This window comes from Plecotus auritus, assembly GCF_963455305.1.
Source record: "Plecotus auritus genome assembly, chromosome: 6".
Classification (NCBI taxonomy): Eukaryota; Metazoa; Chordata; class Mammalia; order Chiroptera; family Vespertilionidae; genus Plecotus; species Plecotus auritus.
The window spans coordinates 177,502,297-177,516,373 of record NC_137773.1 but is presented as its reverse complement, the minus strand read 5'-3'; the positions used below and the strand labels follow the sequence as shown (position 1 = coordinate 177,516,373).

The following is a 14,077-nucleotide window of genomic DNA, read 5'->3' as shown; positions in this document are numbered from 1 at the left end:
GTCCTGCCTCTTCTGGTAGAGCGTGCCCTCTCTCTCTCTCTCTCTCTCTCTCTCTCTCTCTCTCTCTCTCTCTCCATTCCAAGGTATTCTAAATGCTTGTTCTGACTTGACTCCCTGAGGCCTGGTATGCCTCCCTCCAAAAGACCCCCTACCTCTCTGCTTAGTCTCTCTCTCCCCACCTACCGGGGGGAGGAGGGCCGGGGCTGTGGCCAAACTGCTGCCCCCATTAGTCACCCCACCACATTCCTTCCTGGAGGCCCGAGGCCACCGGCTCCGCTCGGCGCCGCCTCGCTCCCACCCTCCAGCTAACCCTCCCGGTCCCGGTCCTGGGATCTCCTCTGGCAAAGCCCGGCCTGGTTCCACCCAGCTCCAGCGCCTGCCTTCCCACCCGCTGCTCTTTCTGCCTCATTCCCTGTTCCATTCACTGCTCAGGCCATGGCCCCCCGCAGGGCGCCTCAGACCCGCCTGCGCCCTTCCTCCTCCATCCCAGGCCTGTCCACTCCTTCCCGAAATCCGGGGCTTCCTCCTTCACCTCCTGAGGGACTTCCCTGCTAAACTGCACCACACACAGCCCCTGGCCCCGCCCAGCCTCCCCAGCCCCTGCTTATTCCATTCTCATGGACTTATTAGCGTTTTTATTTATTTATTTGCTGTCTGTCTTGTTACACTAGGATTTGGGGTCCGCAAGAGCAGGCCTGTTCCTTTTTTTTTTTTTTTAATTTTAGGCATCTCATATATATATATATATATATATTTTTTTTTTAATATATTTTATTGATTTTTTTACGGAGAGGAAAGGAGAGGGATAGAAACATCGATGAGAGAGAAACATCGATTCAGCTGCCTCTTGCACACCCCCTACTGGAGATGTGCCCGCAACCAAGGTACGTGCCCTTGACCAGAATTGAACCCGGGACCCTTCCATCCGCAGGCTGACGCTCTACCCACTGAGCCACACCGGTCAGGGCCGGCCTGTTCCTTTTATCCCTTGCTGGGCTCCCAGCATACAACAGACTCAGAGAGTATCTGTGGGTTTAAAACACATGATGGATGTTTCACCCTGGTCCTGACTCAGTCACACAAAGTGGCCATCTGTCACTCTCCGCCAGCGGGCAGGTCTGAAGCCCACAGGTGAGGTCACTCGATGATGCGGACGAGCAGAAAAGGCAAGCAGCTCATGTGACCTTAGCTCTGGGTTTATTCCTCACATAGACACAATGGGAGGCTTGGCCGGTGCGCTCACAGTCACTCTTTTTTTAAAAAAAAAAATATTTTACTGATTTTTTTATAGAGAGGAAGGGAGAGGGATAGAGAGTTAGAAACATCGATGAGAGAGAAACATCGATCAGCTGCCTCCTGCACACCTCCTACTGGGGATGTGCCTGCAACCAAGGTACCTGCCCTTGACCGGAATCGAACCTGGGACCTTTCAGTCCGCAGACTGACACTCTATCCACTGAGCCACACCAGTTAGGGCGTGACAGTCACTCTTTTTTTTTTTTAAATATATTTTATTGATTTTTTACAGAGAGGAAGGAAGAGTGATAGATAGTCAGAAACATCGATGAGAGAGAAACATCGACCAGCTGCCTCCTGCACACCTCCCACTGGGGATGTGCCCGCAACCAAGGTACATGCCCTTGACCGGACTCGAACCTGGGACCTTTCAATCCGCAGGCTGACGCTCTATCCACTGAGCCAAACCGGTTTTGGCGACAGTCACTCTTTATCCCATTATTAGTTTCCCTCCAGATGACTCCAGGGGTCCCTCTCATTCCTCCCAGAAATGTGAGGGATTCCCGGGCCACAGGTGGGGCTCCCAGAGGCCCTGCCCGTCTGTCCACTCGGGCCCCGCACTTTCCCGTGGTCCAAGGGCATACCCGCCAGCCACGGTAACGGAGTCAGCGTCAGTGGTCGCTGGGTAACTGGTCCATGTCTCCTGACCGAAGGGCCGCTGAGGGGAGCGCAGCGTGGTGCGAGACATGCCCAGGTCTCAGGCGAACGCTGAGCAAGGGGGGTTTGCCCTGGAGGAGCCTGGGGTCCAGCCCTGAGCCAGGCCTGGGCATATGGCTGAGAGCAGAGAAGGGCTGAGTGTGGGCGGCCTTCCCCAAGACTGAGCTCAGGAGCCAGCGGGTCAGGGACTAAAGTTAGAGACACAAATAGGCCCCTGGGCTCTGCTGGCTGCCGGTCAGCCCAGCCCTAATCTGGTGTCCAGTCCAGTGCTCAAGGCCCCTAGACCCAGTGTTTTGGGAACAGTCACCCAAAGCCGGCCTGGGGGGACTGTCTAATCCCCGGGAGTAGCACGTGCTCAGGGAGGGCAGAGGCCACGAGTGCCCCCCCCCCCCCCAGAGGGGAGAAGTGGCTTTTTCCGTTCAGCCTATAGTCACCTGGCTGTGGGGTCCTGCGTCCACTGGACGGGACGGTCCTGGAGGCCAGGTGTGGGAGCTGCGGCCTGGCTGACCCCAGGGAGGCCTGTGCCAGGCGTGTGTGAAGGGGGCTGCTGGGAGCGCGGGAGGGAGGCCCTGCAAGGGAAGGGGCCGGCTTCTGGAAGGCTGGTGGTGACCCGCAAACACGCCTCCTGGCAGTTTCTCCCGGATGAACTTATCAGCCCTTTCACTGTGCCAGGGCTGCCAGACAATCTGCCTTCTGTTAAGTTCAGACAAAAGGGACCCCTCCCTTGCCCTGCTTGCCAGCCCACTGCTCCACGCAGGCCTGAAGGCCTGGCATTTGGGTCAGAAGCCTCACCCTCAGCCAGCACTGCCCCCTGCCCCTCTCTACCGGGCCTGGGGGAGGATCAGCAGCCGGAGCCTTCCTCCCTCTGGAAGAATCTGGGGCTGGGCACTGGCCCTTGGCCCTGGTTCCTTGGAAACAGGCCAGAATAAAGAGCCCTGGAACCCCAAGGCCAGGGAGAACTTTGATCCACGGAGGTGTCTGCGGGATTTTAGCTAGAACCAAGGCCTTGGCTAAGTCAGCTCAGCCCCAAGGAAACACCCCAACGTTTGCCTTAGCCTTGCTCAGGACGTGGAGCCTTGGGGATGATGGCTACCGAGCGGTGAGGCTGGTCGCCCCCGATTTCTTCCGTCCCGAACAGAAATCGAGCCTCCACGATGGGCAGACTGTTCGGTGATAGTTGCAATGTGGGACCAAGCAAATTGGTCTGTGGCCTCAAAGGCTCATGCTCCAGTAGGGGACAAACCTCGGGCTGGTAATCTTCCAGGAGCCTCTGGCTGGGGGTGAGTGGAGAAAGCGCTGGGAGCTGGAGGGCCAGGAGAGTGGAGGGGTGACTGTGGGTCCTAAAGAGCCTGGTTCTCGCCCTCACCGGTGTGGCTCGGTGGATAGAGCGTTGGCCTGCGGACTCAAGGGTCCCAGGTTCGATTCCGGTCAAGGACATGTACCTTGGTTGTGGGCACATACCCAGTAGGGAGTGTGCGGGAGGCAGCTGATCGATGTTTCTCTCTCATCGATGTTTCTAGCTCTCTATCCCTCTCCCTTCCTCTCTGTAAAAAAATCAATAAAATATATATTAAAAAAATAAATAAATAAAGACCAGTCCTCCCCAGGCCCATGCCGCCTTGAGCAGCTGCTCTGGGGCGTGTTCTGGGCCTCATTCTTGGTTTTGTTCTCCAACTGGCGGCGAGCACAAGCCTGACCAGGATGGCCAAGGTCCTGCTGGGGCTCCAGAATAGCCCCCAGGAGTCACTGGAAACTTGGCGCTGGGCCCTAGGGCGGGACGTGGACCGGAGGGCCGGAACAAAAGCATGGATGGAGTGTTTGTGTGAACTAATATAAATTCAAAGTAAAGGAGCGGAGGGGAGAGTAAGAGAACCGGATAGAACAGCCGGATCCGGCCCGCGGGCCGTAGTTTGCCCACGGCTGAGTTAGTTCCTCAGGAGGGGAAAGGCGCTGGCTCTCCTGACTACATCGCAACGAGGCCTTGACTTCACAGCTGGAACCCAACCTAGGGGCCCAGCTGCCCGCCTCCCTCTTTACTGGGCAGAGTGGGCTCTGCGGGGGCTGGTTGGGCACCAAGAGGCTGGTCCAACTCTGGCCGGCAGCCTTCCTGACTTCTAGGGCTTGAAGGGACAGGAGGTTGGGCGAACCCCAACTCCAGACAAAAAAAATAAAGAAAGCCAGCCTTTGAGGCCCAGAGCTCAGAGCTGTTCTGCCAAGGTCGGAGGGCTGGGGGAGGGGGGGAGCATCGGAGCCAGCCTGGGGCCACAGCACCTCCAGCTGAGCCCCAAACCTGGAGAGGCAGGGACTGGGAAGGATTGAGCTCTAGTCCTTACTCCCTCCTCCATGAGGAGGAAGGGCTAGCTCACCGTTGGGCACCAGGTAGTTGAGGTAGAGATTCGCCCTTGGCCAGAGCTCTGGGGGTGCTTGGGCACGGGGTGCTGGGACCCTGGCTGCCAGAATGTGGTCTGGTGCTTTATCTGGCAAGGCCAGTGCCAAAAGGGAAGGAGGGGAGTTACTCTGGCATCCGTGGACGATCAGCTTCTGTGCAGATGGTAGAAGGGGGCTGTCTCATGAGGCCTGTACCCAATGCAGTCTTTTGTTTTGGAAAAACATTTCCATACATATTCACACACTAAAATCCCGGGCAGAACCTAGGGCTGCCAAGCAGTGCCTCGTGTGTTTTGGGGGGCAGGTGGGTGTGTGTGTGGGGGGGTGGGGGAGGAGACTCCGTAAGCTGAAGGAGTGAATGAGAGAATATATTCTGTTTAAAAACCCAAATATTTTGCTGCATTCTTAGCTTTTTCAAAGAAGCAGCATTGTAGAGCTGAATTTGAAAGGCCATTAATTTTTAGTTTAACATCGAAGAGATGATTTGGGGCCTTTTCCTGGTTTTTAGTTCCTTTTCAAGTCTGTATGAATGGGGTTTGGAGCCTATACAGTTAAGTATAAAGAATCACAATGTGTGTTTGGGAGATGGGGCATTCCTTTCTGCTCTCTTTGAAATTTGCTTCCCCCAGGTGCTCCTAAGGTTGGGGAGGGGGAAAGGGGGCGGGGGAGAAGCAGGGGAGACCCAGAGCTTATCTGGAATCAGGGAGAACCCCCTGGCAGGCAGCAGCCAGTTCTGTGTTCAAAATGCTCACTTGACAAGAGCTCAGGCCTGGAAGGGAGTGGACACACCCTGTGCAGGGTTTGGGGAGGAAAGGGAGCGGGGTCCCATCCCCAGACCCATCCCGTGACTGTACAGGTCCAGTTACTACTGTCCTGGGCGGGGCCTTTGGGGTAGGGGCTGTAGGTAAGCGCTGGGGGGAGCGGGAGTGCCTTTAGGACCCTCCCCTTGAAAGGAGACAGACTTCAGCAGTAACCCCGTCCCTTGCTCCCCCACCCCCTGAAAGAATGCAGGCCTCCAGGAGTGACCGGTGCACCAGGGCTCAGAGCTATTTCTGGCACCCACGTAGGCATCAGATTCCCGCGTTCCAAGCAAGGGGGAGGGTATGCGGGTCAAGCCGGAGGCGCTTCCCCGACCTCCCAGCCAGTGGGGAGTTAGGCCCTGGGAGAAGAGCCAGCTTCCCGCCCTTCCGGCCCTCGCCTCAGTTTCCCCATCCGTGTTAAGTGCCGGGCAACAGGTCCATCCTCCTTGGCCGTTCGGAGGACGCTTCCTGCTGGTTTCCATGGCTTGGAAATGCCTCCTGATTTGCTTTGGGGGAAATCAGGAGGGCGAACTCGGTCGATGGGTGGCCAGCTGTGGCCAGGCCAGTTCTCCAGCCTCACCACCCGGTTTAGTTGGATTCGTCTCCGAGGCCCAAACGCCTGGGGTGCGGAGGGGGGGTGGGGACACGGAGGGGGGCGGGGAGGGAGAGATGGGTGCGGCGCCCCTCCCCCACTCCCAGTCCAGCACCCTCGGGGCGACCGGCCGGGTCTGGGCGTGTCCCCGAGACGGACGCGGCTGGCATGGGGGCGGGGCTTCCAGGACGGGGCGTGTCCTCGGGTGGGGGCGTGGCGGGCCAATGAGCAGAGCGGCGCGGGCGGGGGCGGGGCCTGCGCGCGGGTGCGGCGCGCTGCGGGCGCCGGACGCAGGCAGAAGCGGGCGTCGCGCGGACTGTCGGTCGGCGCTTCCCGGAGCGGCCGCGGGATTGGCTGCGGGACTCGCGTGTCAGGCGGTTGCTAGGCTCCGGCCGCGCGCCCCGCCCTCGCGCTCGGCGCCCTCTCACCGCCCGGGACGTGCTCGCGCGGAGGCTGCGGTGCGGCGCTCGCGCTCCTCGGGCTCGGCGGAGGCGGCGGCGGTGGCTTGGCGCCGAGTCCCCCGGGAGCGGCGGCGGAGCGGCGTGCGGCCCGGAGGAGCGAGCACCTGCCGCGGCCCGCCCGCCGGCGCTCGGTGAGTGCGCCGCCCGTCCCCCGCCGCTGAGCCTGGCAGCCCGGGCCCCGATCCCCGTCGCCGGCCGAGCCTCCCGAGGAACACCTGCTGCTGCTTGCTGTCCGGCCCGGGGCGGGGACGCAGTCGCGGACGTCCTTGCGGTGAGGCGGCGACGCGGCCTGGGCAGAAACGCCCCCTGCGCTCGGTCTCCCGGGCGAGGGCTCGGGGCTGGGCGGGCCGCGCGCCGCGGTAATGGGCAAGGCCTCAGCCCGGCCCGCGCTCTCGGGAACGCGAGGCCTGCGCGGCGATCGCGGGCGGCTGCGGTCTGTGGGCCGCCTCTCCGGCTCCCACCGAGGGTCTCGCGGCCCAGGGGGGGGGGGGCGGAAGCCGGAGGCTGGGCCAGCGAGCGCCTCCGCGGGAGGCGGGGAAGGGCGCCGCGCCGCCGGGCCCTGAGTTGCTCGGAGCCTTGGGGTCACCTCCCCCCACCCACACCCCCGAGCGCACACTCGAACTTCTTTGGAAACCGGCTGCCTTTTCACCTTTCACTTGGTGGGAAACCCAGATGCCCCCGCGGGCGTATTTGGGAAATGTCTCCAGAGAAAAGGCTCTCTGGGCTGAAAACCCTTGTGCCATAAATTTCAAGTTAATTTCGTACCTCCTCAGCTGCTGACTTAAAATGCGCATTTTAGTCTCTGTGACTTGGGAACAGGTTAGGTTTGTAGGCTGACTTCAGAATTAGTTTTAACGGTGACCGTGAAGTTTTGCCTTGCGGGGGGCGGGGAGCAGAGCCTGGGGCACCCGAGTTGATAGCCTGGAGTTCTAACTTGGGAGCCCCGCCTGGCGTTTCCCTAAATAAGTCCAAGTGACTCCTGGCTTGGAACCGAGACTGGGCGGTGAGTGTGGTGTTTATAGAACATAAGCGCCGATAAAGGGCTGGATGTGTGACCAGGTGTTCCGGAGTCTGGTGTAGATGGGACTTTGTAACTTTATCGGGTTGTCCTATGCTTAGCGTTCAGTGACATGACACTTTTGGAATGCCTCTATTTAAAAAAAAAAAAAAAAAATGCCACCGCCCTGGCCGTGGTGGCTCAGTGCATCCTCCCATGCACAGAAAGGGTCCTGGTTCCATTCCCAGGTGGGGGCCTATGCCCAGGCTGAGGGTTTGATCCCCGGTCCGGGTGTGTATGGGGAGGCAGCCGATGGATGTTTCTCACATCCATGTTTCCCTCCCTCTAAAATCTAAAAACATTTTTAAAAAAAATTCGGCCTCGGAGGCATCAACACCGACAGGTGAAATATGAAGAAGGTGAGTAGGACTTTGTTTTTGTTTGCCTTGGAGTAAGAGCCCATGGCTTGATGCTGAAAGAAGGCCGAGGGGCCATTTCTTGCAGAAATCAGAGTTGAGGAGGGAGTGGGATGCCTGGTGTGGCTCTTCAAAGCCTGTGGGGTATTGTGTGACTTTTTTAGGGAGTCTGATGGGGACAGCAGGCACGAAAGCTGCGTTGCTCTCTGCTTCTGTGGAAGGAGGTAGAGGGCAGGGCTTCACTGTTCTGAACATGTAACTTGGCGTAGACATCCGTTCACTTAACAAGTATTTGGCTTTACTACCTGCCAGCTTTTGTGGTGGGTCCGGGGCACCCACGGAACAGAGGCCGGCTCTGCCCTGAGGGCACTCAGTTTGGAGGGCTGAGGGAGGTTAGGGAACCTGTGATTGAAGGTGTCTGCCCAGTCAGGGTGCTTCCTGGCGCTTGGGGAGCCTGAGGATGGGGGGATTCCTGAGCGGAGGGCTGCAGGGCCAGCAGGAATTAGCTGGGGGACAGCAAGGTCGGGCACAGGGAACGCCCGCTCACCAGCGCCTAAAATAGCACCTGTGAGTCCTCCTCCAGCCTGACGGTCGGGAGCCTGGGCCTTTCATGTGCTGAGGAGTTCAAGCTTCATATTCAGAGTGTAGGAGCCCGGGACAGTGGTCGGCAAACTGCGGCTCGTGAGCCACATGCGGCTCTTTGGCCTCTTGAGTGTGGCTCTTCCACAAAATACCACGGCCTGGGCGAGTCTATTTTGAAGAAGTGGCGTTAGAAGAAGTTTAAGTTTAAAAAATTTGGCGCTCCAAAGAAATTTCAATCGTTGTACTGTTGATATTTGGCTCTGTGGACTGATGAGTTTGCCGACCGCTGGCCTAAGAGGCTTTACCAGTGAAGTGGCATGGCCCACACTTGTGTTTAGAAAGGTCGTGCTGGTGGCGGTGTAGGTAGAGTGCGGGAGGGGAGGGGGTCAGGACCTGGTGTGAGGTCCGCCCGTGGAGCAGAGGTGAGGGGAGGAGCCATCTGCGAAGAGGCTGAAAAGGTTGAGCAGAGGGGGTGCCAAGCCGCCGCAGAGGAGGGGCCTGCATGCAGGAATGTGTGGGTCAGGAGCCTAAGCGTGACCAAGAATTTTAACCACTTCCTTTGCAGGTTTGCTGGTGTCTGTTAAACACTGAAGGTGATGGGGTTCGGAGGGACCCTGGGGCCACTCTGACTGGGATTGTTGTTTAGGACAGGAGAGGCAGGGCGGTTGATTGTTAAAAACTTCCTCAGCCACTTGAACTTGGGGGGTTCCATTTCCTGTTGGCCAGGGCTGGTGCATTGACCTGTGAGAGGAGGTGCGTAGGTGTGTGTTCACCCTGAGGCAGAGGAGAGCATGTTCAATTCTTTATCCCCCCCCCCTCATTATTCCAGCTGTCTATGTTCAATCTTTATACCCCCCCATTATTCCAGCTGTCTATGTTCAATTCTTTATCCCCCCCCATTATTCCAGCTGTCTATGTTCAATCTTTATACCCCCCCCATTATTCCAGCTGTCTATGTTCAATTCTTTATTCCCCCCCATTATTCCAGCTGTCTATGTTCAATCTTTATACCCCCCATTATTCCAGCTGTCTATGTTCAATCTTTATGCCCCCCCATTATTCCAGCTGTCTGTGTTCAATTCTTTATTCCCCCCATTATTCCAGCTGTCTATGTTCAATTCTTTATTCCCCCCATTATTCCAGCTGTCTATGTTCAATTCTTTATTCCCCCCCATTATTCCAGCTGTCTATGTTCAATTCTTTATCCCCCCCATTATTCCAGCTGTCTATGTTCAATTCTTTATCCCCCCCCCATTATTCCAGCTGTCTATGTTCAATTCTTTATTCCCCCCATTATTCCAGCTGTCTATGTTCAATTCTTTATACCCGCCCCATTATTCCAGCTGTCTATGTTCAGTCTTTATACCCCCCCATTATTCCAGCTGTCTATGTTCAGTCTTTATACCCCCCCCATTATTCCAGCTGTCTATGTTCAATTCTTTATCCCCCCCCCATTATTCCAGCTGTCTATGTTCAATTCTTTATACCCCCCCCATTATTCCAGCTGTCTATGTTCAATTCTTTATTACCCCCATTATTCCAGCTGTCTATGTTCAATTCTTTATACCCTCCCCGCCCCATTATTCCAGCTGTCTATGTTCAATTCTTTATTCCCCCCATTATTCCAGCTGTCTATGTTCAGTTCTTTATACCCCCCCCATTATTCCAGCTGTCTATGTTCAATTCTTTATACCCCCATTATTCCAGCTGTCTATGTTCAATCTTTATACCCCCATTATTCCAGCTGTCTATGTTCAATCTTTATCCCCCCCCATTATTCCAGCTGTCTATGTTCAATTCTTTACCCCCCCCATTATTCCAGCTGTCTATGTTCAATTCTTTATTACCCCCCCCATTATTCCAGCTGTCTATGTTCAATTCTTTACCCCCCCCATTATTCCAGCTGTCTATGTTCAATTCTTTATTCCCCCCATTATTCCAGCTGTCTATGTTCAATCTTTATACCCCCCCATTATTCCAGCTGTCTATGTTCAATTCTTTATACCCTCCCCGCCCCATTATTCCAGCTGTCTAGGTCAGGAATGCCACGGCCCTGCATCAGCCCCAGTTGGTGGAAGCTAGTGTTTCTGCTCTACGTGCACCATTGCTGATGCTTACGAGCATCTCTTATATTAGCTGAGGAAACTGAGTCACAGATGAAGGAATGTCCCCAAGGTTATTCGACGGCCATCACGTGGCAGAGGTGGGATTTGGGCTCACTGGAGCATTTGGCTCTGCCCATCTGCGTTTGTGTTGCAACAAACTGATGATAATGGCCTGGGGCGGGTGCTTCTCTGGCCAAGCCCGAGCCCAGGTTTCTGGTGGTGGGCAGAATGCCAGGATGATACGGGAGAGGCGATCAAGAACCCACCCGCCCGGACTCCAGGCACATGCTCTGAGGGGCCATTCTTAGAAACGAGGGCTTGTCAGCCTTTCTGGGGCCTGTGCCACTCGCTCTGGGCACCAGGCTGGAGTAAGCCAGGCGCTGCGGTCCGAGGCTGGGAGGCAGACCTAGGGGAGCAGTGCTTCTGAGCCGGGGCGTCAAGAAGGGGTCACGGCTTCATTGGTGAAGGAGTGGTGGCAGGAAGGTCACAACTCTGGGGGGGGGAGAGGTGAGCGGAGGCCAGGCGTGGGCGGGGACCGGGCACCTCTCTGTAGGCTCTGTGGCTGGGTTGGAGCCAGGGTGCCACATGGAGGAGTTTGTAGTTATGTAGGAAGAGAACTTTTTTTTTTTAAATTTATTGATTTTGGAGAGAAAGAGGAGGAAGGGAGAGAGAAAGAGAAAAACACCCATTTGTTGTTTCATTTATTGATTCCTGTATGTGGCCTGACGGGATCAAACCCACACAGGCCTGGTGTGTGGGGACGCCGCCGCTCTAACCGGCCGAGCTGCCGGGCCAGGGCTGGAGGGAAGGTTTCTTCCTCCTCCACGAGCAGGAGCAGGAGCGTGGTCTGTGCCTTTGCCCGAGCCATGCTGCTTCTGAGCGCCAGCTTTCCCTGCTTTCCTCGTGTCGGCACGCCACGCCTGGGTAGGTGATGGCGGCTTTGAACATACAAGTGATGAATCTGGTCCCTTCCCAGTATGCCTTGGGTGTTCATTTTTTTAGAGCACATTTATGAAAGCTGGGACAGTGAGACAAGGAGGGGCTTAGGGCGGAAGAAGCAACAGGGGAGCCTCGGCGGGCAGTATTGGTTTCTAGAAAGTTATGGAAAGCAGTGAGCCAGGGCGGGGCTGCTGTAGCTCACTGCAGTCAGGAGGGGCCTGGGGCAGGTCCGGGGGTGGGGGGGCCCTGAGGGGTTCGGAGATGCTCCCTGTGGGGGAAGAAGAGGGGAAGGGAAAGGCTCCTGAGGCAGGGAGCGCCCCTTGGGGTGCGAATTGGAAGCAGTTTTCCTGTAACCGCCTGGCCTCTGACCGCCCCTTCTCTCTGGTCATTAGTAATACCGCTCAGACAGCAATTGCTATAAATAGGGTCTTAGAGTAGTTTACAAAATTACACCCGCCAGAGGGCTTAATTTAGCCTTAATGAATAGGGTTTCTTATTTTCCTCTTTCTTAGGTTGGAGAGCTAAGCATTTTCTTAGCCGTGCTCCGGGTCCAGGGTGGAGAGGTGGACGGGTGCCGTGGTGCAATCATCAACGGAGGTGTCTGAGTAGGTGAAGCTGGTTCTGGGTGCTCTGTTGGGGTGCAGTAAATCGGAAGGAACCTTCAGCAGTATGTTGACTTAATTTATACTTCTATTTCAAGAGCAGGGTTCTAATGACCCATCAGCTAAATATTAAAACGTCACCTTAGTGACTGCAACGTTCTCACCCTACACATCGTGGTGCATTTAATAGTGCTGCTTTCTCACGCACCCTTCTCGAGCTGCTTGTTCCTTCGAGTGCCACTGCCTAGCTTTTAGACAGTGTAATCATTAAAAATTTGAAATGGTTTATAATTTTTGGCCCTGGATTGACTCTGCAGAAAACATTCATTTCCTTTGTCACCCTGGGACAAAGCGGGGTGACTAATTGGCCATGTGGGCAGGCGACTGAGTGGCATTGCCGCTTCCTCGGGAGTCGGTCATTGTGGTGCGAGTCCATCTGGGTTGTGGGCATTCTCCAAGACGGTTCCTTCTTTTCCTTAAAGCAGTGGTTCTCAACCTTCCTAGCGCCGCGACCCTTTAATATAGTTCCTCATGTGGTGGTGACCCCCAACCATAAAAGTATTTTCTTTTTTTAAAAATATATTTTATTGATTTTTACAGAGAGGAAGGGAGAGGGATAGAGAGTCAGGAACATCGATGAGAGAGAAACATCAATCAGCTGCCTCTGCACACCTCCCACTGGGGATGTGCTCGCAACCAAGGTACATGCCCTTGACCGGAATCGAACCCGGAACCTTCAGTCCGCAAGCCGACGTTCTATCCACCGAGCCAAACCGGTTTCGGCCATAAAATTATTTTCGTTGCTACTTCATAACTGTAATTTTGCTACTGTTATGAATCGTCATGTAAATATCTGTGTTTTCTGATGGTCTTAGGCTCTACAGCAGCGGTTCTCAACCTGTGGGTAGGAGAACCACTAGCAGGGTCGCCTAAAACCATCGGAAAACACAGATATTTACATGACGATTCATAACCGTAGCAAAATTACAGTTATGAAGTAGCAACGAAAATAATGTTATGGTTGGGGGTCACCACCACACGAGGAACTGTATTAAAGGGTCGCGGCGTTAGGAAGGTTGAGAACCACTGCTTAGGGCCTCCCTCCAGGAAGACAAGGCTCGGGAAGCAGCCTCGCCTGGGGAGGGGCGGCCAGGCGCTTGGAAAGGTTTCTACACAGGAACGGTGATGGCAGGAACCACATACTTGGCAGCATGATTTCCCCTGGAACTTGAACGCTGTCGTGGGGGAAGGCGTGTCACATAATACAGATACTTAAAAAAGAAATGCAGGGCAGTAGGAAGAAAAGGGAAAATCCCTTGTCCCCCCAATTTTATTCTTTAAATAGGAAATGCCAACACGTGGCACAAACTCAGAAAGTTCAAAAGGCTCATGCAAGGGGAAGAAATCTTGTTCTGCCCAATCCCTCGGTCCTCGTTCTCCGCGCTAGGAGCACCGTCATTCCCTGACTCCTGGTGTCCGCCAGAGATGGCCTTGGGCCGCACTTTTACCAAGTTTGGGTTAGAGCAGGTTTAATTTATATTCTGCCTTCCCTCCAACGTTACAGCACGAACATTGCCCTATAAATACCCATTGTTGTGGTTAACCTGTCTCCAGTTCTTAGGTGGGTAAGTGTCTCTAACTGTGGTCATAATAGGTAATGCTGCAGTTCACGTCTCTGTGCATGACGTTTCCGGAATCTTACACCATAATGTTAAGTACAAAGCTTTGGAAAAGTGAGACGCGACTTACCTTTGCAGGAGCGCACCCTCTAATGTCAAGCAGCGCAGGTTTGTATTGATGGTTACTCTTAAGCACCGTGTACGTTTTTCTAGTCCCTTTTCTGTGACTTGCACGGGTGTGCAGTTTTTGTAGCCACACAGAGGCCCAGACTCGACGTTCCCAGCCCTTGGGGGCATGTGTGGCCCCGAGGCAGTCACAGCCCTTGGTGCCCGCTGAGGGGAGGGAACTCGAGGAGAAGGAGGATGTGTCGTATTCAGAGGACAGTGTCCAGCGCCCAGCTTGGCCTCTGTTTTGACGTTGGCTCCTCATTTCTGTGGGTGCTGAGTTTCTGTGCATGGAGTGCGGGAACCTACCAGCCAGGAGCACCGCTGGCAGAGTCCTTTCTGAGAGTTGGTGGATGGGAAGGTGTTTGCTTTTGCAGGGTGCGGCCGTCTGCTTTACCGCCCTGTTCTGGAGCATCGCCTGAGGCATTCTGGGGCAGATCTGGGATTACTGAGGCTTC

The 14,077-nt window shown here is 55.4% G+C and overlaps 1 protein-coding gene across 3 annotated transcripts in view; it reads left to right on the top strand.

The window, feature by feature from the left end:
* Positions 1 to 6,035: 6,035 nt before the first annotated feature.
* Positions 6,036 to 14,077, top strand: part of DAG1 (dystroglycan 1) — a 45,369-nt gene continuing 37,327 nt past the window's right edge. The window contains exon 1 of one of the 3 annotated variants that reach the window (XM_080671615.1): positions 6,036 to 6,325. The gene's annotated coding sequence lies outside the window, so the exon portion shown is untranslated. Of the gene's footprint in view, positions 6,466 to 11,777; positions 11,839 to 14,077 lie in introns of those variants that run through there. The other 2 variants (XM_080671614.1, XM_080671618.1) reach the window with 2 other exon arrangements.